The following is a 27,905-nucleotide window of genomic DNA, read 5'->3' as shown; positions in this document are numbered from 1 at the left end:
AAAAAGTGTTTATAAGTTGTAAATCTTATGCAAATATAAGTTTTTATTATGATGGGTTATAGTTTCAACTCCAGATAGATTGGCTCAGTGGGTACAGAGTACTGGAGTTGGAGTTAGGAAAACCTGAATTAAAATCCAATCACAGGCACTTATAAGCTGTGCGATCTTGGGCAAGCCATTAAACCTCTGCCTGCCTTAGTTTCCTCATCTGTAAAATAGAGAGTCACTGAAGTTCCTGCCCACAGGGTTGTTGCAAGGATCAAATGAGATTATAATTACAATTACAAATGAGATTACTTGACAGATCAATTGACTTATATGAAGGGCTGTCCCTTTGCATGTCAACTGATCTGTCAAACCCTGTTAAAGGAACTCAAAAGAAACTTTTGAAGTTATTGTTATAGTAGAATTCTTTTGTACTGAATAGGGTTAGGGATTCAACCAGTGATTTCATGATATCTGGAACTCTTAAGAGGGGTGTGTGTGTGTGTGTGGAGATTCCTGATTCCAATCACTCCAAATCTTTGCAATTTATAGTTGACTATCTAGAGCAGGGGTCAGCAACCTTTTTGGCCTTGAGAGCCATAAATGCCACATATTTTAAAATGTAATTTTGTGAGAGCTGTACAGTGCTCACAGAGCGCACTCCTGTAACAGTGCCTGAAAAAAAAATTGACTTTATGGTTCCTGCAGAAAGAGCCAGATATGGCTCTTGAGCCATATGTTGCCGACCCCTGATCTAGAGCAATGAACAGTCAAATGTTTTTCCCAGGGTCACAAAGGCAGGACCCAGGTCCTTTTGGTTTCCCTTGATAACTAGCTATCCACTGTGCCATGTTGTCTCTCTTTGTAGTGAATATTAACAAAAATAAGAGAATTTTTTTAAGGTTTGAAAAAGCGAATTTATATTTTGTTACATTTGTTGTGGTCTACTTAAGAGTTAGGATATTGTACAGGGCGAGGGAAAGAAGCAAACAAGAAAAAAAGGATTATAAGATTCTAGAGGAAGCTGGGTAAAAGAAGCAAAAAGAGCCACTAAAAATAAGTAGTATGGACAAAAAGAAGGCTAGATCTTTGAGTCTTGGAACCCCAGAGTGGACCTCTCCATTTCTTAACATCTTGTTATATTTGGAAGACAGTGATCCAGAAAACAAAAATAAAATCATACTTTCTTACATGCAATTTTCTGCTTTGGTTCAATTAAAAGTCAGGGCCAAAAAGCCACCGCTCTCTCCTGGAATTTATATTCTAGAACTAATCATGTCCAACTGGACCAGTTACCATCTCTCTCTTTTTTTTTTTTTTTTAAACCCTTACTTTCTCTCTTGGAGGCAGAAAAGTGGTAAGGGTAGGCAAAGCGGGTTAAGTGACTTGCCCAGGGTCACACAGCTGGGAAGCATCTGAGGCCACATTTGAACCTAGGACCTCCCATCTCTAGGCCTGACTCTCAATCTTCTGAGCTACCCAGCTGCCTCTGCTACGATCTTTAATGAAAAACTAAAACAAGAAATTTACACAAATAAAAGTGAAAAGGGGTAGGGAGAAGCCTTAAATCAAGTAATTCACTTGTTATTTTTACTATTTGAAAGGGAAAATCTCATCTGGCTAATTCCCTTTGTTTCTGTGTATGTCTAACTTCTAATCCATTTTATAAACCCATTGAACTGATTTCTTTTTTCAATCTTTGAGCTTTCTTTCCAAGTTCCTAGAATACACTTAGGACTACAATTGGACATTTAGTGTATTTGCTGGCCATTCTTAACTTCACTTTTAAGAAGCACACACAAAGGAAACCAGCAATCCCGCACGATTCTAGATAACCCTGTTTGAGAGGAAATACAAAGAGGAAGTCAATCCTAAAGCCCTACAGGAAGGGCATAATTTCGCTTGAACAAGACACAATATTCATAGAAGGTCGGAGCTGGAAGAGACCCAGAATGGATTCTTAACCTTTTTTGTGTCACAGACCACTTTGGAAGTAGGGAGAAGTTTATGAATCTTTTCTCAGAATAATATTTTTAAGTGCATAAAACAAGCAGGATTACAAAGGAAACTAATTATATTGAAACAGTTCTAAAATATGTATTTTTAAAACAAATTCATGAACGCTGAGTTCCTGCCCTAGAGTTTAACGACTGATTCCACCTCCCTCATTCAACTGGGGAGGAAATTGAAGCACAGGGAGTTTCAGTGACTTAAACAAAGTCACAGTTATTTGTTCAGTTGTTAGAATGGTAGCCGACTCTTCCTGATCCCATTTGGGGTTTTCTTGACAAGGATATTTGGAGTACTTTGCCGTTTCCTTCTTCAGCTTATTTTGCTGATGAGGAAACTGAAGTAAATAAGGTTAAGTGACTTACCCGGGGTCACACGGCTGGTATCACAGTTATAGTAAATGCTTATGCCGGCACTCCAACTCAAGCTCTCCTAAATCCTAGTTTCTAAACTAATTTCTCGGGGCTACTAAAGCGATTAGGAGTCAGAGGAATAGGCGGAGAATCGAATGACCTTGGACGCAAGCCCTTTTGCACCCTTCGATTGTGAAATGTGGCTACAGGTGAGGCTGGATCCCTGCTCAGATCCCTTCTAGAGCTGACCTCCTCTTATGATCCCTACTCTAACCTTGGACGACCTCGGGGAGACACAGGACACCTCCTTCAGGAACCTGCACTTCCCGGGAGCGCCAGGGGAGAATTTAGAACTTCCCGGGCAATTGGCGCGCGGACACGCCAGCAAGCGAGCGAGCGAGCCTCGCGCGAACGCGAGACCCTGAGGAAGGATGGGCCGGGCCGAACCGGTGCCCGGCTTGGGAAGGGGTCGGTCTGAGGCTGGACTGAACCGCACGCAGTGTCGGGGATGGGGGCGCGACGAGTGCTTGGGGAACGTTGGCCGAGGACTCGGACTATAACGCCCATCTGCCTCATCTGGCTGGGCTGAGAAATTTAGCTTCGCGGACAAAGGATGGAAAAGCTTTGGGCCGAAGCGCAGGATGTTCAGGATGCGTTGACTTCAATAAACACCCCCCCCCCCCATCCGGCCCCGCCTCAACCCACCCTCTCACCCCGTGGCGACTTAAAGCTTAGGCTCAGAAGAACCACGAAGCGGCCCAACGAGGGCAAGGGAGGGGCTAAATCAGTTCGCCTCATTTATTTCCCAGCGGTTGCTTAAGGAGCTCAGTCCGTCCATGGGTGCGCGATTAGGGGGCGGGGAAAGAGCGGAGTGGGGAGGGGGGGGGGCTGGAGAGGCACCTCCTTTACTTGGGTTCCTACTCATCCCCCCGGGAAACCGCCCCGGACCCCGCCGCCATGTTTGATCGGGATGTGTGACATGGTTTTGGCCGCGGCAGAGTCCAGGGAATTGCAGGGTGGGGCTGCCAAACAGCCCCAACCCTTGGGGAAGAAGGCGAGAGGCGCGTGACCTCGGCCACTGAGAGGGCACGAGGGGGGGGAGGGGTGTCCTCACGGCGCTGCTGGGGGCCGGAAGGTTGGGGTCCGAGAGCAGGGTGGGGAAGTGCGGGTTCCGGTGTCCTCGAGGCCCCCCTTACCCCCCGCGCGCAGGTAGTCGCCACAGCCGAGGAGAAGGAGGGGCGGGAAGAGAGTAAAGGAGGCGGAGCCGAGGGAGAAGGCGGGTGGCTAAGGGGAGGAGAGAGGAGGTGGAGAGTGAGGGCCAGGGGTGGGGGGAGCCCGGGAATTCCCTCCTCCGTGAAGTAAGGAGTCTGAGTCTGGTTGCTGCAGCCACCGACCGGCGCTCACGGAGGAGGTGGAGGAGGCGGTGAGGGCGGCGGAGGGAGAGGGAGGTCCCGCTGCCCGTCCGGATCCCGCGGCTCTAGCCTCCACCTAGCTTTCCTCTCCTCTTCATCTTCCAACCGTAGCCACCACCGCAGCCGCCACTCATGTGAGCGGACAAGAGCAGGTAAGGACTCAGTAGGGCCTCACACCCCCCAGCTCCCCAAGAGAGAAGGCAACCGAGCCCCGAGAGCGCTAGGCCCCAGCAGCCCTCGGAGGCCGCCTCCTTCCCCTTCCCCCACTCGGCGCCCCCCTCTTTGCTTCGGGCTCCGCGTCGGGAAGTTAAGGAGAAACTTCTCTCCCAGTAGTGCCCCTTCCCCGGTCCGGGCTGGGGGGGAGGGGCCGCGCTACGCTCTGGCCTCTCCCCCGCCGCTCTCCCCTCCCCCAGCGGGTGTGTCTCGCTTCCTTCCAGGTAGACCGGGTCCCCCTCCCTCCCCGGCGCCCGCCGGGTCGGGGCGGAGAGCTTGTCTCCGGCAGTTTATGCCATCGGAGCGGTGTAACCCTTAAACCTTTGCGTGTGCCCTGTGCTGCCAACCTGGCGGACAGAGGAGGGTGTTTTCTAGGCGCTCCTTTCCCACCTTGGTTCCTCGGCCGAGTCGGGGCGGCCAAGAGGGAAGCGGCGCTCCTGACTGTCTTGCCCCCTGGTCGGGGGACCTGTCTGTTGGCTGATGCCTGGTGACAACTGTGCTGGGTTTGGAGCGAGCCTCTCCCATTGCTGGGGTTGATTGAAAACCTCAACATGCAAAAGTTTTCCTTTGTTTTGGGCTGAGGGCTGGCGGCTGTCTTTCGGGAACCAGTTTTCTCAATATTGTGTCCACTTCATTTACTGTTAGTAGTTAACATTCTCTGCACCTATGGGCAGTAGAAAACTTGTCATATTTGGGGGTTTTTTTGTTGTTAATTGTATACTTGGATGTGTTGTTTAGGGGTAGGTGCGAGTGATGTTTTAAGACAATATTCAGAGATCGTGTATGGTTTTTTTTTTGGTTTTAAGTTTTGACCCTTTTATATTTTAGCTGTTTTGATTGGTGGTCAGAATACAGCACAGCTTCGTTCTTGGTTGAATGATCTTTTACGCATATTAATGCTCCCCCACTCCAAAGGCACCTGAACACTACTTTTGAGTTAATAAATTAAGGTAATGAAAAGGTAGAGCTTTAGCTATAAATGTAATTCCAAGAACTTGTGCCATATGCATTGCTTTGGCCGAATACTTGAGAGCAGGGACTGGATCAAATATGATTTATCTCAATTACCTTGTGCACATCCTAGTTCATGGAATATATTAGGGATTTAATGTTCATTGAATGAATACTTATAAAAATAGTCACAGACAGGCATGTTGTACATTATGATAATAGTATTTATATTTCTGTAGGCATTGAAATGTTAAATTGTCATTAAAATGTGAAATGTGTGCATATAAAACTGCAGGCATCTTTAAATGGATATTCACTAAAATGGAAAAAAGATAATTACTTTGGATTGATGCTTTAAGTATTAGGAATATTACTTGGATCATATATAACATTCCCATGCTAAAATTCTCTTATTAATAAACCACATTTGTAAAGAAAGTTCAGACACCTGTCATTAAAGATTAAGGAAAAGTAAATGTTTTTTAAATTTTATTGGATTTTAATTTTTGAATATTAGAGAAATCTCCCTGGGGGTTTTGTCTGCTTGAATGAATAATTCAAAGGGATTCAAATGTGAATTTACCAAAATTAACCTGGAAGAAAGTTTTTGGTCTTCTTTGGATTGAACCTGTGAAATTTTAGCTCATGGGGGGGGGGGGAGAGTGGAGGGGAGGTAGAAGAAAAGTTTGACTTATTACAAAAGTGTATCTTTGGCCAAAATTACCATAATGTTATAACATAGCTTTAAATTTGCACAGTGTTTTTGCTGACTTCATAAACCACAAATTGACTCCTTTCTGCTCAACAGCAGACAATTCCTGAAATGAAATTACAGCTTTGACTTCTTTTTTGGGGGATAGGTGGAATTTGTCTTATGGGTGAAGTATATGCTGTTGTAAAATTGAAAGGAATTTGTCAGTTATAAAGCAGAGTACTGTAATACACTTAATTCTTCCCTATATCTGTAACATTAAAAGGATTCCTGCTGAAATAATTTAACTCTAACCTGTTTTGAGTAAAGCATTCATAATCCATGTTAAAAAAAGACTTGGTTGTTTTACTCTTTCAAAATTGGGAGTTTTTAAGCAGTAATATTTCATTAATGTACATGATTTATTATATAACATAATGTGGCATCTGTTTGGGTGATTTGTTCAAATATTGGTACTCCTAGTGGTGAGGAAACAAAAAGTTGGTCTATTTCTCTGTAATAAAATGACCTTCTTATGTGTATACACATACATATATATGATACTTGCAAATAAAATTGGAGGTCTTTCAAACCTAATATTTTTCTTTAAAGTGGAATTCTCCCTTTTAGACTTAAAGCTGAACAGTTCAACCTTCTGACATCCCATTTTACAGATGAGAAAACAGAGGCCCAGAAAGCTTATATGACTTGCCCAAAGTCAACCTAGTAATAAGGGGCAGAGTCAGAATTTGATCCCAAGCCCTGTGTTTCCAAAATCTAGTACACTTCTTGCCATGAAAGGAGTAGCTTTTTAGAATAGGCTATTTCACTGACAGAGAGAAACAGTTTCCTTTTAAACTAGTGTAAGTAGTAGCATTGGAAAATTACAATTGTCATATGCTTGTCGAATTCTCAAAATTTTGTCTTATGTACCCAGCCCCCCACAAGAAGATACCTGACAGCCCTAAATGGTTAACTGGTTTTCTGCAAATAAGTGTTCATATGCATGTACAACATATATTCGAGAATCAGTGATGTTGTTTTATTGTCAACTTTTGTTTCCCTCGTTGTAGCCATCATGATACCCTATATGGAACATATATAGTAGGTACTTGAATGAATAATCCATAATGAATATATAGCTTCAAATTTTGTTTTCCTTCATTTTTGTAGTATGAGGTGTCATTTGAAAAAATTAAATAGTGTCCACCAGGAATTTTTTTTCTCTTTTAACAGCTGTTTTTATATGAAAGGCAAGTATAACCATTATGTAATCCCTTTAGCCCTAATTTAAAATGTTTGTGTATATATCAACAAGGGTCCCATATACTAATTTTTAGAAAAGTGAGTTGTGTCACAAAAACAAACATAATTATAGAGTGCTTTAACTCTAAAAAGTTGGGGGGAAATTGCATTTGGTTATTGTATACAAAGCTGCCTATGGGAAACTACCTCATTTTACTTATACTACATATGGATCTGACATATTTTTCTTATTTCTCAGTGAAAAAGGCTGGATCATGTGTGTATGTATGTGTATGTGTGCATGCTATATATATGCTGAGAATTATATATGTTGAGTACATTCACACACAACCCAGCCTTTTATGCTGAGAATTAAGAAAAGGTGGTGTAGTTGTCAAATGATCGTGTCTTAGGAATTTAAAATCTTTTTGTGTGTGTGAAGAAGGTGCTGTTTGTGGTACTAGCTTTTTAGTGACTTCTTGCACAATAGAAAATGTAAGTAAATATTTTTAATTTAGTATATTTGATTAAATTTACATAAATAACTATTGATTTCATGTCTTATTAATTCACACTTGAAATTTTTAGCCTATTCTTAGTTTGAACATATATCTGGTTCTTTCCCCCCTCATATGTATTGTATATGTTCCTTTTATCCTTCTTAGCACAGTAACCACATATACTTAATTTCATTTGTATGGCTCACAGCTCTTTTTTCCATGGAATATTTAATAAATGTTTTTCAGTGTTGCAATTATTCTTCATTTGTGTATACTCTGAAATTTTGAATTTACAGAATTTACAAATAGGGAGGAAGTATTATGATAATTTCAGTCTTGTAACTAAATTGTTGTTTGAACTGTAGGTTCCATTGTCCATAGGGCCATTTGCCTCTTATCTCTCTGCTTGGCTGCACTTAGACCAGAGGGTAATTCTATGCTTCCACTCCTTCCCTAAATTTTTTTCCTTTTCAGAAAAAAAAGTTTTTTAAAAGTCTTCATCTTTCTGTTAATTTGGCTAGGTCATTTTTGCAATGTGTATCAATTTCAAAGTATATTTTGTATATTTCTTTTCTCTCCCTCAGCTGCTCTAGGATTGGGGGCCTTCAGTTCAGCTGCAGCTGCTGGATGACTGGGACAATATCTACCTTTCTAATACAGCTCCGAGAAAGATTTAGCCAAAGAAGCTGTAAAAGTAGCAGAAAGGAAAAGGAAACCAGTTGTTTGGGCCTAGTATTGATTTAACTTCTTTATGCCTAAAAAAATCATTGGTTACAATGCCAGTGTTGCTGCTTTAGAAGCATTATATTTTTTAAATAAAATTCTTTTTTATTATGAACCTAACCAACATGAACATTTCAATATACAAAGAACAAAAAAATTGCACATGAAACCAAACGATTTATAAAGTTTTTTAAAGTGTATATTAAATTTGTAAGCATTGCAATCACTTTTTTGGTGTGGTTTCCAAATTACTTTCCAGAATGATTAGACCAATTCATAGCTCCAGCAGTGTATCTTTTTCCATTGTTCTTGCAGCTATTTCGCTTTTCATTTGTTATTTTTGTCTAACCTGTGGGTATGAGGTGTAGACTTTAAGGTCTTCATTTGCATTTCTCTTATTAATGATTTGGGGCAATTGCTTAACTTTCTTTAGAGAATTGCCTTTGTTTCCTTTGGCCACTTATCTTTTTGGAAATGGCTCCTGTTCTTATATATTTGTAGCAATTTCCTAAATATCTTTGATATCAGAACTTTATCAGAGACATTTTCAGAAGCCATGGACTTTCTGGCAATATACCGTGGCCTGAGGTTGGGTGTAGAACTGGTGTGATTCCTTAATCATGCTAAGGAATGAGATAGACACTTATAAGATACATGTGAGTCACAAGTAAATTGAGTTCTGAGGGTTAACTGACTTTACTCTTTATGGACTATTCCTGATACTCCCCCCCCCGCCCCCCCATCTCTCCACCACCTTCTCAAACCCCTCATTCTTTTCTGGTTAGATATATTCTTTAAGTTAGATCTATAGCTGTAACTTATTTATTTTCTCTCTCCCCTTTTGGGAACACTCTCCTACTGAAATGAGCAGTTTTAGGTTTCTTTCATGAAGTCTAGTGGACTTTAGAATGGGGTGGGATGCATGCACAAAAAACCCCCACACATTAGAATTTTTATCTTAAAAAAAATTTTAAGCTTTACTAACCTGATATACAGGTTGACACTGACCCCTTCACTCCTTTATTAAATCTCTTTCAGCCCAGTGATATATTGTAATTTACATGTGCCTAGTTAAGGGAATTCATGGATTATGTTATTAGATTTTAACATAATTAACTGAAAAATGGATAATGGCTTTAAAAAATTCTTGCAAAGAAATGGGATTGAGGGTAATACTAATAATGAAGTAAAATTTCAAATCTAGCAGGAAATCAGCTAAAATAGTTTAAAACCTTAAAATATTTAAACACCAACCTTTTAACATCACCAATAAAAACTCTCGTCTTCACAGTTCAACTGCCCATTGAATCACAGTTTGAGTTCAAGTTCTTCCTCTGACATATACTCACTATGTGACCCTGTACCAGTCATTTAACCAGTCTCTCAGGGCCTCAGCCAAATCTCTAAGACTACGATTTGCCAAAAAATGATACCATTTGCCAGGAAAGCAAGTTCCTTAGCCAGAACCCTCCCCAAATAGAAGTAGCAAATCCTGTTCCCCACCTCCCAAAATGTAAAAAGAGCTTTATAATCTGTACAGAAATGTAAAATTTTGCTAAAAATAAAAATACAACATCTTCCAATTGTAGTTTGCAGGCACTACAACTGATTGGCTTCAGCTAAGGTGGTGTAATTATACTAGCCAGATTGTGACAACAAACCTTTGAGAATTGTTGGATAAAATTGAAAAAAATGAGTATCTGGTTTAGTAAGTACAGCCAATGGTGCACTTTTTAAGTTTTGAGCTATACATTTTGAAACTTATTGATATGGTTTTTAGATTCATAATCCCAGTGAATCATTGAATGCATTTCTTAAACTGACAATCATAGAACCAGACTTTTCAATCTCTGTTAAACCAAAATTTAAAAAATCATTAAACGCATTCAATCATATTGCTCTCAGCTAATATATATATGTATATATACACACATAGAATATAATCATTACAAAAATAACTAAAATATTTATTCATAAAACATTACTACTTTAGTAAGAATAAAAAGGTTTTTTATACTCTTAATGAAATGTTTTAAATATTATTTCACTTTTAGCCCACCCTTTGTTAATATTTTGTATACATTTCATAATGTGCATGATATATTAGTACATTAGTACATGTATAACATTTATAAATAAATGAACAGCTCATGTGTATGCTTGCAAATTTTTGCTGTTGTAGTATCTGAACAAAAAAAATCATTTGAAGTGCTGCCATTGCTATATGGACTGCAAAGTTTATAGATGACAGAACTCTAGTAGCCAACACCTTAAGATTTTCCTAACCACAGCCAAGAAGTGGAAGTCTCCAAGAGATACAGTTCCATTTCCCATCCTGTTGTAAATTCCAGTGCTTGCTCCCATCCCAGCTCCCCTTCTGTGTCCAAATGTTCAAACTCTAACCATAGGCTTTCCCTTTTGTCTCAAAGTCTTAGAGGTAAAGAAAAAAAGAATACTACTAATTTCTTAAAAATAATGGAAGGATAGTAGTAGTATCTTTTGCAAAAGTTCATAATTGTGAAAGCATACATTATATTACATTTTGTAGCATTGTCAAAAGAGAAAAAAAATGTATAATTTAAATACCCCAAAATATAATAATTTGTCTAGTAGACTGTAGGGACAATATTTAGTTTTTGTTTTGCATTCTTATGCTAGGCACTGAAAATACTTATGCGAAATCTATGTTGCAGGTATTTCTTAAATACTGTTCAGTTAAACTGGAGAGTGGAGAGGATGGTCATCATCTCTTTATGGAATGGTGCCAACCATATGGTCAGCTCCAGACTAAAAGATGCCATTGGAAAACTGATACTTTTGAGATGATACTGCTATTAATATTATAAGTGTAGAATCCTTACTATGTGTGAATATCCTAAGTCAACCTCAGCATTAACTCAATCTGTCTTTCTCCTTAAACTTTTTCCTGCTATAATTGACCAGACTATATAGTCCTTTTGACTAAATCTGTCTTTGGGACTAGGTGGAGTGAGAACTTGGGACTAGAGCTGGGCTGGTACAATGTTGAAAGGGGACAATATTTAATCTGGTAAGAGCTGAAAGGAAGGAAGGTACACAGATGAGAACATCACATAGGCATAGTCAGTGTTGGTTTTAAAAGATCTTCCAACTTTAGTGTACATTGACATAAATATAATATATTGATATTGATGCCACAGACATGTTTTATGTAGGGATCCATTTGCCTTTTCATGATTTAAAACTTTCTTTTCATGTAATTTTTCAGGCCAAGTCTGATATATCTAAATTTTAAGAGACTAGACAAATATTGTTTTATTGGCTAAAGTCGAAGCATATTAATAGCCTAGGTTTGCTATAAAAGCTAAATTCTTTGATTTAGAATGAGTTTGCAAAATATATTCAGACATTTTTGAGAGTTTTGAATCTAACAACCATGTTATTGGTATATAGAAATCTAACCTTAAAAAAATCAGTGTGGTTAGTCTTTACTCAGACTTACTTCTGCCCCTTCTCTGTTTCCCCTATAAAGGAAACTTAAAATATTGAAGTATGACCTTTATTTGGTAGTGTAAAAATCTGTCAGTATATTAATAAAGATAAGCCTATACCCTTTTTTTAAAAAAATATTTTTTAGGGGAAGGAAAGGAAGCTTTTTAAATTTTCTTAATGAGGATTAAAGGGGAGTAGATGGAACTAGAAAAGACAGGAAGAACTGGAAGAAAGGATTGATGACTGAAATCTAGAATAAGATTAGTTGTCTGTTCTTTTAAAGCTACCTTATTGAAACCAGTTTTTTTTTTTTAAATCTAGCATTGCTTTCTTCAACTTATACATTAGAAAATTTTATTGGCTAAGGATATGATAGAAGCTTTTACTTTGAAAGTAGATTCTTATAAATGGTTCCATATTATTGACTTCTGACTTTTTAAAACCCTTACCTTCTATCTTAGAATCAATACTGTATATTGGTTCCAAGGGAGAAGAGTGGTAAGGGCTAGGCTGGGGGTGAGGATTGGGGGGAGAGTGACTTGACCAGGGTCACACAACTAGGAAGTGTTTTGAGGCCAAATTTGAACCCAGGATCTCCCCCTCTAGGCCTAACTCTCAATCCACTGAGCCATCCAGCTGCCCCCAAGGCATGTTATTTTTGAAGAGAAACACAAGTTTTTTTTTTGTTTTCCCTTTATAATTTAGCATAAATGAAAATATTTAAAAGTAGGGAAAAAGGCAATATGATGTGAATAGAGGTGGCATTTGGGTTCAGTTTTGTGTCTGCCTTCATCTGACCTCACTTTGTGAAGATGTTCAAAAATACCTTCCAACTTTGAAATCCTATGGCTTCGCATATCAATTTTTTTTTTCCTAAAGCACACTAATAAATGGTATGAGGAGACCTTCAGAAATTTCAGATTCTTTCCAAAGTAGTAAGAAAGTAAGCAAGATGTTATCAAATCTGAAAATTAGGTATCAGATGAGTTAAAATTATAACTAAGAACTTTGATGCATAGAATTGACTTTTTTAGGCAAATAGGTTATCATTTGATATATTTTGGTGGGAGCTGATCTAAATTCTGTAGGTTAATAAACATTTTGGCAGGTTTATAGATTATGTATTATAATGGAAAATCTGCTAGATGGTTGGTAGAGCTGTGAATTGGTTCATCCATTCTAAAAAGCAGCTTAGAATTAGGGAAAGAAATAACTAAAATATCCATTCCATTGACACAGATATTCCATTGCTATGCTTATATAATAACGCTAGAAATATCTTATATATCCAATCCTTACATATCAAAACATTTTGTAGTAGCAAAGGATTGGAAACAAAGCCAATTGCCCATCAGTTATGGAATTGCTAAACAAATTGTGGAACATGAATGAAATGGGGTACTATTCTGTAAGAAATGATGAATTATGAAAAATACAGAGACACATGCTAACTTTAATATAAAATGATGAAATTCTAAGTAAGTACAGTCAGGGAAACTACTTAATGACTAACAATGCAAATTGAAAGAATCACATTGATGCTTTGAAAATATACTTTAAAAGTATAGTGGGGGGGGGGGGGCGGCTGGGTAGCTCAGTGGAGTGAGAGTCAGGCCTAGAGACAGGAGGTCCTAGGTTCAAACCCGGCCTCAGCCACTTCCCAGCTGTGTGACCCTGGGTAAGTCACTTGACCCCCATTGCCCACCCTTACCAATCTTCCACCTATGAGACAATATACCGAAGTACAAGGGTAAAAAAAAAAAAAAAAAAAAAAAAGGATAGTCACATTGAAGAGATTTGAGAAGGTGCACCTCTCTCCTCTTTCTTTGCAAAGGGGTAGAATGATGGGCTTGGAACATTGCCTATGATGTTAAGTTTTTTTTACTATGTAGTTTTGCTTAGCTGGCTCCTTATTATATCTTTTAAAAATTCTTTTAAATAAGGAATGGCTCTCTGTGAAGGAGTGGAGTTTGTAAAGGTACAATGGAAAGTGTGATATAAAAATAAAAAGATCAGCTAAAACTTAAGTTCAAAAATGAATGAATTTGTTGACATTTAATTCTGAGGGAATGTCATTATAAAATTTATATATGTGGTTGTCTAATGTTTATTTAAAATTAAAGCTATTTTCTTTTTTTCTCCCTTAGCAAAATGGTGAAAAATCTCCTTTAGCATATGGCAGCATTTCTATACTGCAAATTATTCTAGGAGGGGAGGGAAAGAGGACTCCTAGTTTACAAATATTGTCAAATGAATATGTATTTCTATATACCACTAAGATGGCCACAGATCCTTTTATGTAAGATTGCCCACAGATATTAGAAAATGCTTTATTTGGCTTCATTTTACAAAGATCATGGTTCTTCTCCAGAAGTTTGCCCCCATCACTTCAGTAATTAACTATCATCATAAAGGATTGCCCATTCAACCTCCCTCCAAATCCAAATGTTTTAAGCAGCTGTATATTTGTAGACACAGTGAACCTAAAGATGCATAAAAAGTTGACCAAGCTTTTGCAAGAGCAGTATCTTTTCTTTGAATGTTTATTGGCAAATATTTGAAAATAACTGAAAAAATAATCATGGCAGTGTGGAGTAGTGGGGGGGAAAAAGAACCTGTTTCAAAGCCAGAAAGACCTAGGCCAAGTGCAATCTCTATCCCATACTGGCTGTGTGATTCTGGACAAGTTATTTAACCTTTCAGTGTTCTAGAAGACTCACTAAGATTATAAATTGCAGAGAAAGTGCTGATCTCCATATAGCAATAGAGTTTCAAAACTTTGAGCCCTGAAATCAAGACCAATCTCTGTCCTTCAAAATCTCATGTTGTTGGATTTACAGATATTTCTCTAAGAGAGCATGTTGTTATATTGAATCTCTGGGAGCTTGAAGATCACTTTTGATTGACAAATAAGTCAGTTGGATGGAATGTTCCCAGGGAGTCATGCGAGAGGCAGGAGGAGGGGCAGTTGAGAATCCTGAAAGGGTTCTGGGTCTTTTGACCTGTGCTGAGGCTGGAGATCGGTGGATCCTGGTCTTGGAGTGAGAGTGTGCTAACATCTCTCTCTGCAAACTCTTCCTGTACTTGAGATACCGTGCCAACCTGTACCTGACCATCGCCTTGGTGTCTACTGCCCCTAGATATTAGGAATTACATCATCTAGATATCTAGGTTTCCCAGGGCCGGGGAGGGATCCGGGAAGTGGGCAAGAGACGAAGGGGGTGGAAAAGGGTGGAAATAACTCAACTGTAAGGCTGAAGATCTATTGAAGAAGAAGTCAAAGATATTCCAATAGTTTACCTACTCTGGTTTAGTCCTGGCCAGGCTGAACCAGAGGGAAGCTACATTGATTCTTCATCTGCCAGCAGTTGAGATTTCATTAGCAACCAGTACAACCAGTAGCAACCTTTACCCTTATCCTTCTTGTTAATATAAATTTTAAAGTACTTTCCTAAAGCAGTGCCAAACTTGTTTTGGGAAGGGAGAAATCGCAGTCAGAATATAAGGCGTTATCCTAGCTAAAGAGCCCAAATCAATATATCAATTAACCCCAGGTGGGTCCTGAAGGGATATACTTCTTAGACCTGAAGGATCCTGCCTGGGCAACTGTTATAAGGGAGAAGGGTCATCTTATTCTCTCTGAACATCAATTTACAATCTCAAACATATCAAGAGACTTCCAATAATTATAACAATATCCCTTTTGGATATGGAATCTGCTAATGTTTATTTCCTGCTTACTATGTACCTAGTACTGTGCTGAGTGCTCCTGTGTGTCCTATAGTGCCTATACATGCATGGAAAGATGCTCAGTAAAATAAATTAGACTTCATGATTATAACTTGACCATTGTTGACAAAAGCAATAAAATAAGTATAAGCTACAGTAGATATTCTTTTTTTTAACCTGTACCTTCCAGATTATTTAACACAACTCCTCTTTAATATAGTCACATTTTGAACTAGAAGCCATTAAATATTTATTAAGCAATTGCAATGTACCAGACACTGTTAAACACTGGCAGTACAAAAAAAGGAAATGGAACAAAACAATTGCACACATAAAAGCAAGCAGCAGTCCCTTTTCTCAATGAGCTCTCATTCTAATGGAGAAGACCACATGAAAACATTTACATATAAACAGGTAATAAATGAGATATCTTGGAAATAACCAATAGTAAGAAGGCACTAGCATTAACAGGATTGGTAAAATCTTGTAGAAAGTGGGCTTTTAAGTAGGACTTGAAGGAAACCAGGGAGGTCAGAAGATACATATGAGGAAGAAAAAGATTCCAAACAGGAAGTATTTAAAATATATCTGTGAATGATAGTTTCAAAACCATAGAATTTAAGAATTGGAACAACCATTTGGTCCAAGTCATGCTCAGTATGAATTTCAACTAAATTGGATCTGATTGAACTTCCAGTGAGTGAATATCTACTGCTTTTCCAAAGTATTTTTTGATAGATTTAATTGTTAAACATTTTTTCTATCTTTCACGAGGCAGTTCTTTAAATACTAGAATAAAACTATCAGCACTTTCTGAGTCTTTTGCAGACTAAGTTGAGTACAGTTCTTCATATGAGGTCTGACTAAGGCATTATACAGAGGTCCTATTGCAACTTTTTTTTCCAAACGCTTACCTTCCATCTTAGAATCAATACTGTGCATTGGTTCCAAGGCAGAAGAATGGTAAGGGTAGGCAATGGGGGTCAAGTGACTTGCCCAGGGTCACACAGCTAGGAAGTTTCTGAGGCCAGATTTGAACCAAAGACCTATCTCTAGTCCTGGCTCTTAATCCAATGAGCCACTTGGCTGCTCTAATATTTGTTTAATATTTCAAAAGATTTTCAATTTTGCGTTGATGCTCACACTACCAATGCAGATTATGCCTTTTTCAAGCCTTACTAGTTGGTTACATGAGTTTTTGTAGGCCCCTTCTCCCCAGAAATTGGTCATCTGGTGGCCAATCCTTTGGGGAGAAGCCCCTTAATTTGTTACTCTTGCAATAGGCACATTGTCAGGCTTGTATTTGAACTTTGTATTTAATAGCTATTGTAGTCGCTATTAAAGCATGCTTCATTGTCATTGTATTTGTGAACCCAACTCATCTCCAGGCTCTCAAAAGACATCAGTAAATCTGTAGAGTATAAGACAAAATCACCAATCACAGATTGGAAGGGAATCATAGTGACATTTCTAGCCTAACTCATTAATGAAAGAAATCTCCATCTAGAGCCTTCTTGAATACCTCCAAGAAGGGGAAACCCATCACCTTCTTTAGGGCCAAATAGAACAAATCTGATCTTTCCTCTCTACAACAGCCCTTCAAATTCTCAGAGATGTTCTTTCTGAATCTTCTGTTCTTTAAGTTAAATACTTTTCCTCCAGGGGCAGCTGGATGGCTTAGTGGATTGAAAGCCATCCCTAGAAACAGAAGGTCCTGGTCCTAGGTTCAAGTCTGGCCCCAGATACTTCTAGCTGTATGACCGTGGGCAAGTAACTTGACCCCCATTGCCTAGTCCTTACCACTCTTCTTCCTTAAAACTAATACACAGTATTGATTCCAAGACAGAACGTAAGGGTTTAAAAAATAAATACTATTCCTCCAACTAATCTTCTGATGTTTAAGATTCTTGGCTGTTAATGTTTGTCTTTCTCTGGACATTCTTCAGCTTTTTTTCTGAATATATCCTAATCTTTCTACATAATATGCAATATATCATAGCATCTTTTGTAAAATGCATAAAGCCCCAGAGAACATACACACAGTAAATTCTCATAAAGCCCTCCATAACCTAACCGTTTCCAGTTTTCATGTGCTTTGCTTGTCCCTACTCACTTTGCCATCTAGTGACACTGGTCTTTTTGCTGTTCCTCTATTAGATACTCTTATCTCCTGACTATGAGCATTTTCTTTAGCTATCCCCATTGCCTGGAATGTTCTCACTCTTTACGTCTTGGCTTCCCTGACTTCAAGTCTCGGCCAATCCCACCCTCTTTCTAGAAGCCTTTTCTAGAAACCTTCTTGAATTCCTAGTACCTTCCTTCTGTTATTTCCAATTTCTCTTGTATGTATCTTGTCTGTACATAGTTTACATGTTGTCTCCCTCATTGGACTGTAAGCTCTTTGAGAACAGAGACTCATCTTTTACATTTCTTGGTATCTTCAACATCTGCCATAGTGTCTAACATGTAGGAGACACTTAGTAAATGTTTGATCGACAAACATATTCCCTGACAAATGTTGGAATTTTTATATGCGTTTTCCAGAAACAATAGTTGAGTGCCAACAGTTATTTTGAACATTTTTAAGCAAAATACTTTAAAATCCCTTTTCTTGATTAATTTTCAGAAGCATTGTGAATCAGTAATGGACTACACAGGAATGATGGATACCAAGAGCTATGAAATTGTTGAAACTACTCTTATACCAAATGTTCCTGGGCTCCAAGCTTTTTTAGTTCTTGGATTTGTTTTTCATTATGTTATTTCATACATTTTTGTTTGAGTGTCTGCCTCAAGCAATCATTTTTATCCTCCCTGAACTTTTTTTATACTCTACTTTTAATCTCATGAGAGCTAGGAAGTCACAAAGTTTATGAGAATTGTGTATAAAATAAAAGCAGCTTTTTCATAAGGGCCTCTATCTTTTCAGTGGACAACCTTGTCTCATACTTAAACCAAAAAAATTTTTGGCCATTTACATATCTCTCTCTTCTCCTTTCTTCATTTCATATCATTCAGGCTTCTTTTGTCACTGCCATCTTTATTCTGGTGCCCAAGACGTAATTTTTCTTCTTGACAAAGCCAGCTTCACTTCATGCACCATTGATCCCATTCTTTACTCTTCTCCAGCAGATAGTCCCCATTATCATTATCTCTCTATCATTATCTCCCAATCTCCTGGCTCCTTCTCTACTGCCTACAAACACTTTTCCCTTCCCTAGTCTGAAAAATCCCTCAATCCCTAGTAGCTATCATCTTTCTCTTTTCCCCTTCCTGGGTAACTCCTTTGAAAATCCTGCTACTCATCATCCGCTTCCTTCCTTTTTTTAAAAAAACCCTTACCTTCCATCTTAGAATCAATACTATGTATTGGTTCTAAGGCAAAAGAGTGATAAGGACTAGGCAATGGGGTGTTAAATGACTTGCCCAAGGTCACACAGCTAGGAAGTGTCTGAGGCCAGATTTTCCTTTCTTCTGAAATGTCTTCCATCTGACTTCTGACCCCATCCAACTGAAATTTGCCCATTCTAGTAGCTTTTTCTCTGTCTCAGCAGCATTAGACATTGTTGATTGCCTCTTCCTGGGTCTCAACTCTATACATTTTAGTGAAATATACAGAATTTACTCTCCTGGTTCTCTCCACATTCTTGTCTGTCTGACCACTCATCTTCGGTCTCCTTTCCTGATTATTCATCTATGTCACTTTCCCTGACCATGGATATCTCTTAAGGGTCTATTCTGGGCCTTCTCTTTCTACGTATGGTCTTATTTGTTGGTCTCCACATCTCCCATGGGTTTAAGTATTATTTTCCAGATCTAGCTCTGCAGCCCTGTTCTCCTGAGGCTCACAACTGCCTTTAGAATATTCAAATTGGATGTTTCATAGGCATCTTAGACTTTGCATATCCAAAACAGAACTCATTCTTTTTCCCCAAACCTTTCCCTCTTCCCAACTTCCCTATTTTTCTTTTCTCACCTAGGCTCATAACCTAGCTGTCCTCCTTACTCGTCATCCTAATCTTACACACCCAATTCATTGCCAAATCTTGTCTCTTCTACCTTTATAACATTTCTTTTACATGTATCAGCCACAACACTAGTTCAGGCTCTCATCATCTGTCATTTTCAGGTTGGTCTTCTTGCCTCAGTTTTTTCTCCATTGCCTTCCATCCTCTATACAACTGCCAAGATAATTTTTCTAAAGTGTTGCTTTGACCATGTCATTTAGTGACCTCCAGTGTTTCACTCTTGCCTCCAGGATCAAATAGAAAATGCTCTCTATTTGGTATAAAGTTCTTCATAACTTGACCCTTTCCCTACCTTTGCAGTCTTGCACTTTTCTCTCCTCCATGCATTCTGCATTCCAGCAATACTGGCCTATAATCCATATCCCGTCTCTGTGCCTTTGTACTAGCTGCCTCCCATTACTTGAATGCTCTGCTGATCCTCACATCCTCCTATTAGTTTTCTAGACTTCCTTTCAGGCTCAGCCTTTCCCTCTTCCCCGAGCTATTAATGCCTTCTCTTTTTAAAGTGCCTTTTATTTCCTCTACATAATTTACATCTACCAAGTTGTTTACATGTTGTTTTCCCATTTGAATGTAAATTCCTTGAGGGCTAGGACTATATTTTTTTCTTTTATATCCCCTGTGCACATTACCTAGCATGTAGTATGGGTTTCATAAATTATTTACTTTTTAGAGACGTGCTTTGTAAACCATAATTGTTTTTTATCAGGGGTATCAAACTCATTCAGTGGGCCTAAGCCAGATTAAAATATAATTGGGAAATATTTAACAATAAAAATATATTAGAGCATAGATAATGCTAATATGTTCTTTTTCCAAGTCAATGTTCAGAATGCAAGGAACCTTATGTACACTTTAGTGACCTGGTTTCCATTTGAGTTTGGCATTACTAATCTACATAAATGTGATCAGTTTTTATTTTTATCAGAACAAGATATTTCAACTTGCCCAGGAAACAAATTCTGAATAAATTTAATTCAAGAAATCTTTATTTCCTGAATTCTTTTAGGTACCTCCTATGACAGAACTGGGGAAATTCAGAAAGTTTAGGTTTATTCCAATTCAACAAATGTTTCACTGTGCTAAACCCTGGGACAAATAAGAAAGACAGTCCTTGCCCTCTGGGAGCTGTTATAGCCTAATGAGGGGAGATAGTTGTGGTGGAGTGGAGGTAAATTTGGGCTTGTTAAGTAAATTCTACTAGATTATAAACTCTGTGAAGGCCAAATAACTTTTCTTATTGCTCTTTGTTTTGTTCACTGTCTCTAACACAGAGCTTTTCTGATAGTAGACATTTAATAGTTGTTTGTTGAGTTAAATTACTGGTTCAAGTGGTGATCATATAGAAGGAACCTCAGAGGTCTATCTAGTTTAATCCTCTTGTTTGAAAGATGAGATTGAGGCCCGTTGAGGTTAAGCAGTCTGCCCAGTGTCATACAGGTAAAATTAGCAGAGCCATATTTTTTTAATGGTCCTCTGATTCTAAATGAAATGCTTTTTTTCTCTAAACCCTGTTGCTGCCTTCAATTTCATTCTAGGTACTTTGCCAATAGTTGTTATAAGCTGTTAACCAGGTTCATTGGCTTCTAATCCTTCTAATCAAATCCTAATGATTTGACTTCCCTTTTATAGACTGAATATATCTATTATAGAATATATCTATTCATTTATTCCTTTACCATAAATTGAAAAAATTCAAACTTCATCATAATAATGAGGCAAAAAGAGGCGAGGAAATAAGCATTAATAATAATAAACCTAGCTAAGATTTAAGTAGCACACTATAGACAGGCATTGTGCTAAGTGTTTTACAGTTATTTTGATACAATTCATTTGATCCTTACAACATCCTTGGAGGTATATGCTATTAACCCCATTTTACAGTTGAGAAAACAGGCAGTTTAAGTGACTTGCATAGGGTCACATATAGTAAGTGACTGAGACTGGATTTGAATTCAGGTCTTCCTGATTCCAGGCTTAATGCATCCACTGAACTACCAGTTGGCATGAACATATTAAGTTAGACAAAGTTCAAGAGGCAAAACTAGTTTCCAGGATAACTGAACCTCACAAATCCTTGATTCAGTGGCAGTTTTTTCATTTGCTTGCTCAGGTGCCCAAATTGACACTACATCCTTAATGATTAGTACCACACCAAAGGGAGCCATGCTGTCTAGCCTATTTGCAAAAAAAAGTGTGCACAGAGTATGGGGCCAATCCAATGCTGAGTCTAGTCTGGAGGCAAAGGAAGAATAAGAACAAGAATGAGAACAGAAGAGCCCTGGGAAACTGGAATCCAAATCTAGTTTTTCCGACTTGGAGGGTAGCTTTCTCTATTAAGCCAGGCTTTCTCTCCTTCTGATAATATCTGCTTTAAACAGGGCTTAAAATTATGAAACCAAACTAAATACAAATGGAACAAAGATATAAAGTGATTTCTTGAGTTATTAAAGAAATTGTTCATTTATGGTAGCAGAAATCTTGTTTGATTTCACTGCTTTCTGGCTGCAGATTGAAATTACATTATAGTAAATCCTCATTGACAAGGATAATGATGAAGTGGATGGAGAACTGACTTCAGAAGTGAGGATAACCTAGGTTAAGGTTCTATCCTCAGGTCAAACACAATATGCTGTTGTGTAACCCTGGACAATTCACATTTCTTCAGGCTACTTTCCAAGACTACTAAATGTAAAACTGTTGATTTTTTTTAAAAGGTAGATGGAATTTCTTAACACTAGTAGGCATTATCCTTACTGATAGTTGGGTCTTCTCTCTCCTCTATCTTGTCTCTCTCCTTTTCCTCCTTTCTTTTTTACCCCCTCTTCCATTTTCCCTCTCCTTCAACTCTTTCTCCTCCTCTTCTCTTTCTCTTCTCCTTGCCACTCTCCAGTAAAAGGAAGGAAATATGCATATAGCACCTACTCTATGTTGGGCACTGTGGTGTGTTAAGCTTTTACAAATATTAACCTCATTTGATAGTAGAAATGCCTGGGTGGGGTCCAGGATGTTACTATATTTGTGATTAGTATGTCCTAACAATAAATTATTTTGGCTGGGACACCATTATACATCATATGCCTTGGAGCATCTAGGTGGCTTAGTAGATTAAGAGCCAGCCCTAGATGGAGGACCTGGTTTCAAATATGGGCTCAGACCCTTTCTAGCTGTGTGACCCTGGACAAATCACTTAACCCAGGGGTTGGCAACCTTTTTGGACGTGAGAGCCATAAACGCCACATTTTTTAATTTGTAATTTTGTGAGAGCTGTATAGTGCTCACAGTGCATGCCTCCTGTAACAGCACCTGAAAAAAATTGACAAAAAAATTGCTCCTGCAGAAAGAACCATATTTGGCCCTCAAAAGAGCCAGATAAGGCTCAAGAGCCATATGTTGCCGAACCCTGACTTAACCCCTATTGCCTAGCCTTTACTTGAGTATATATGTAAAAAATATGAGAAATTAGTTTCTTGCATTGCTGAGGAATTTTAATTAAGAATATAGTGAAGTTAAATTAACTCCATAAATTTAAAATATTTTAGTTATACATAATTTCCCACATACATTCTGTTGTATTACAATGACAGATAACCTGGAATCTGCCTTATTTTGTACTTCTTCACCTATAATAGTTTTTTTCTCATTTAGCTTCAGCACTTATTCAAATCCTCTTAATGTTCTGTATGTGAACATTTTCCAGCTCTTTTCTCTGACCTAAGAAGAAAAAACAAAACTACAAAGAAGCAATAGAAAGAAATAGCCATTCTTTATAGACTTTAAGAAGTCAATTAAGAATCTCAAAGATTTAAGTAGTCACTAATGGATACTTGGGGCAGCTGGGTGGCTCAGGGGATTGAGAGCCAGGCCTAGAGACTGGAGGTCCTAGGTTCAAGTCCGGCCTCGGACACTTCCAGCTGTGTGACCTTGGGCAAGTCACTTGACCCCTATCGCCCACCCTTACCACTCCTGGGCTAGGGATGGTCCCTAGCCAGGATGAAAAAGGAGGAGGGTTGGGCGTGGGGCTAGCAACCCCACCCTGTAAAAACTACATCTGCTAAAGAAACTGCAACCTAAAGTAGGGGCAGCTGGGTTAGCTCAGTGGATTGAGAGCCAGGCCTAGAGACGAAAGGTCCTAGGTTCAAATCCGGGCTCAGACACTTCCCAGCTGGGTGATCCTGAGCGACTGTGTGACCCATTGCCTACTGGTTGTGGCCCTATGCTCCTAGAATGGAGTCCCAGGATAAAAAAAAAAAAATGGATACTTAGTTAAATACCAAGAGACTTGAACCAATGTGCTTTTTTGGATCTGTTTTTAAAGATACTTTAAAGTCTAAATTAGATTTTTGATAAATATACAAGTCAATAGGTGAATATAATACATTACTTCATGTAATCTGAATTTATTCCATCTTTTCCTGGAAGTGAGTTTTCTTGAATACTTTGAAGAAAATATGAATCTTTAAGTGTAGATATTGCACTTAAATGTTTAGGTGCAAAGAGTTATTAAAATTTATCAGAATAACAATATATGTATACTCTTGATGTATAGACATTTTTTTGGTTTTGTCAGTTTGGATAAATTGGCTCTGTGTAGGGGTCCTGTGCTCAAATGAGTTCTCGATCTCATCAATGTGGACTCTCTTTTTAGCAGTGCAGATTGTAACCCATATTACCTCCCTGTCCTGAAGGACTCATGTTTACTCACAATTTCCTGAATGGAGAGCACTTAACATTCAGGGTTACTTGGTCACTTTCTCTCTTTTTTTAATTGGCAAGCCTCAAATATGTGCAAGTACTATTTTTCCAGTTAAGATTTTTCTGCAGTGTTGTATAGTTGTAGTCCTAATAGTTTTCTGTGTTTGTCTTTGGAGATGAACTCCCAAACAGTCCTAGTTATTTTTGAATACAATTTCTCTATCACTTGCCTTTGAATTTGTGACTAGAAAAGCTTATGGTTTATGTGTTTTTTATTTCCTGCTACTCTATTAGAGTTATTGCTTCAGGTAATTTTAGTTGAATCTTTTGAGTACTATAAGTAGACCATATCATCTGCAAAGAATTATAATTGTGTTTCTTCTTTGCTTATGTCCTATTCCCTAAATTCTCTTCTTAGCCTTATTGCTATAGATAGTTTTTCTATATCAAATAATAGTGGTGAAAATGCTTTCCTATTCACTTACAACCTCCACATTCCACTGAGATTGCTCTTTCTAAAGTTACCAATGATTCTTTTTTTTTTTTTTAAACCCTTACCTTCCATCTTAGAATCAATACTGCATATATTAGTTCCAAGGTAGTAGAGTGGTAAGGGCTAGGCAATAGTGGCATAGCTATAAAGTGTCTGAGGCCCACTTGGACCCAGGACCTCCTGTCTCCAAGACCTGGTTCTCAATCCACTGAATCACCTAGCTGCTCCTGGACCAGAGATCTCTTAATTGTGAAATCTAATCTGTTACTCAGTTTTTGAATTTTTTTCCCTGCTCTGGAGCCTTTGATACTGTTTGGTCCCCTGTTTTTTCTTGATACTCCTCTCTTCTTTCTAGGTTTCTTGGACACCAGTCTATCCTGGGGTCTCATAAATATCCAACTAACTTTTTAGGCCACTTTGCCATATCTTCATTTAAATCAAATTTGCAAATCAGGAAGTTTGTCCTGGTTCAAATTCTTTTCACCCTTTAAATTTCTATTTGGACATCTCATTAGCTCCCATTATTTCAGTTATCATCTTTACATGTTGATTCTCAGAACCACTTACTCAGCTCTAACCTCCAGTTTCCTATCTTCTAGCTGCCTAGTACAGGTCCTCATCATCTCACTACTGGACTATTGCAGTAGCCTGCTGGTTGATCTCCCTGTCACAAGTCCCTTCCTACTCCATTTCATCCTCAACTCAGCTTTCATATTGAATTTCCTAAAGCAGAGGTCTGAACATAACAATTTTTAAGATGAAATATAAAATCCTCTGGCATTCAAAGCCCTTCATGGCCAGTTTTCCTGCCACCTTCAAATCCTCTCTTTCCCCCTTCAATTCAGTAACACTAGCTTCCTTACTGTTCCTGGAACAAGGCACACTATCTCCTGACAGTTTCACCTCACCATTGTATTCTTTGGGCTTCTGGGTCTTTCCATTTAACTTGAATCTAAAACTTCTTCCATGTGTTGTTATTCCCAACTGTTGTGAGTTCCTTGAAAGTAAGGAATATCTTGCTTCTTGGCATTTAGTAAGTCCTTTTTAATGTTTTATCATTTGTTCATACATTCAGTTCTCAAAATAAACAGCCACAGTAGACAAAACTACTTTAGAATTCAGACAGTATTTCCATTTTCTTTTTTTGAAAATATATATTTAAACATTTTAGCTTTAAAAGAGAGAATAATGTGGAGTTGTCTTGGTTGTATTTACTAATTTGAGTTTATCCAAATAGCAATATTTTGTTATTATTTAGATACCATTTTATCAAGCATCTGTAACTTTAAAAAATATAACCAGTTCATTTTGTTGTCATTAATATCAAAGGATTCATAAAAACTAAGTTATTGTTTTCAAGTGATGGGTAAATTAAACAGCCAAAATTCTATATATCCAGGGGAACTAATACATTAAAATTTTCTAAACAAAATAATAAGGAATGTTTATTTACCCATACTTAATGAAAATTGTTCATGTGAACATGGAAATAAGGTGGAACAATCAATTATCACTCTTTCTTGGATTCCTGCTTATCGGCTATTTAAAGGCATATACAGGTGTTCAGAAGCTTTTCCTAAAGATAGCTAAAATTCTTGGTTCTTAAAGCTTTTTTCAAAATTTGAACTAAATTAATTACAAAAATCTTAAGATTAAAATCAGTTTAAAATTTCTTCATGATGATGAGACTAAAATGGTTTCTTAAGACTTTAAAAAAGAAGACAAAATGACTTAAAATAGGCGTTTCAACTGCAGGGTATATTGTTAAACAAATGCAATAATATTTATCAAAAGTTATTTCAGTAATGCTAATTATATAGGTCTTTATAAAAAATTGGGAAATGAAAAATGTAGTACAAGGAGGGGTGGCAGCTAAGGTTAACACTAATTTTAGAATAAATATTTCTTAAATGTGACTTTGCTGCAAAAAAGTAGATTTTATTTTCTTATTATTGTAGTGTGTAGAATTATGTATTTTAATAAATGTTTTTCCTTAATAAAAAACCAAGTTTTTGCTTCTACAGCTGCTAGAAAAGCATTGCTTGTTTTTTGTTTTTGCCTTTCTGCCATAGTTATTTTCCTAAAGATTAATCTTTTCAGAGGGAAAAACAGGTTACTTAAATAAGTTGTACTGTACACATCATGAAATTATACTGGCATTGATTTTAGATGAGAATAGAGGTAAGAGAACTTTGTTATATATTAAGTTATGGGCCAACAATAGAGTATGATGATCAACTAAGAGTGACTTGACTATTATCAACAAAGCAAGGATCTAGGACCATTCCAAGGGATTCATGATAAAAAAGGCTATCCACCAAATAGAACAAACAAGATGGATTCTGATGCAGATCAAAGTATACTATTCTTCACTTTGTTTGCTCTGTGAATTTTTTTAGTGTAATTAGTGTAAGCCTATGTGATTTATTTCACAGCATGATAAACATGGAAATATGTATTGTATGATAATACATGTACAACCTATCTCATATTACCTCCTTCCTGGGGGGGGGGTGAATAATAGAGGGTAAGAACATGGATTGCAAAATGTCAGAAAGGAATTAAAAATTATATGGACATATCTGGAAAAAATTAAAATGAAATAAGATAAACTCATGGGTCATCTAATGAAGTCAAACTGATAATCAGAAGTTTCCTAAACTTTGGTTATTTTTTACTATTTGACCCAATTAAGTTTTGGAAACAAATTTCATCTTTAAGTAAAATTTCACCTAAAATGTATTTAGAGAAGTCTTAATTTGCATAGTATAAACAAGAAGCTCACAATTTTTAAATAAAACTTTTTTTTACATTTTACTTTTTTCCTTTTCTTTCCTTTTCCTCTTGGAAATAGTAGGGATGAAAATAAGAATACCCTTAAAGTACTAATACTTATTAAAATAAGAAAACTAGATTGTGGTATAGTATATAAAACATTCTTGAAATCAAAAGACCTGAATTTTAGAACATGAGTTCCGTTACTTTTATGTATGTAGATGCCTGTACTGTGGTGGTTGCAGTGCTAGAGAAAGGAGTAAATCTGAGATATATTAAGAATGTAAATTAGATGGATCCTGGCAGGAGATTGGATATGAGAGGTAAGAGAGAAAGTTGAGTTTAGGGTGATGCCTAAGTTTTGAGCCTGGGTGACTAGGAAGCTGGTGGTACCCTTATCAGTTACAATACAAATGCCAAAACATTGTTTTTTTAGGGGATGGGATTAGATGTTTTAGATAGGGCCTGTATCAGAAGCTTAAACTGTTTTGGGAAGGCCAGCAGAACTAGTGTCAGTAGGTTGAATATGGTGTGACAGGCTACCAGACCCAATCCAGGCAGAGGTAACAAACACAGATCAATATATAACAGGGATGTTTTGGTTTATTATAACAAGGGAAGGTGAAAAAGG

The 27,905-nt window shown here is 37.7% G+C and overlaps 1 protein-coding gene across 1 annotated transcript in view; it reads left to right on the top strand.

The window, feature by feature from the left end:
* Positions 1 to 3,787: 3,787 nt before the first annotated feature.
* Positions 3,788 to 27,905, top strand: part of YES1 (YES proto-oncogene 1, Src family tyrosine kinase) — a 101,297-nt gene continuing 77,179 nt past the window's right edge. The window contains exon 1 of the mRNA XM_044666707.1: positions 3,788 to 3,912. The gene's annotated coding sequence lies outside the window, so the exon portion shown is untranslated. The remainder of the gene's footprint in view (positions 3,913 to 27,905) is intronic.

This window comes from Gracilinanus agilis, chromosome 1 (assembly GCF_016433145.1).
Source record: "Gracilinanus agilis isolate LMUSP501 chromosome 1, AgileGrace, whole genome shotgun sequence".
NCBI classification, from domain to species: Eukaryota; Metazoa; Chordata; class Mammalia; order Didelphimorphia; family Didelphidae; genus Gracilinanus; species Gracilinanus agilis.
Note: the sequence above shows the minus strand (reverse complement) of the source record. Positions and strands in the feature narration are given on the sequence as shown.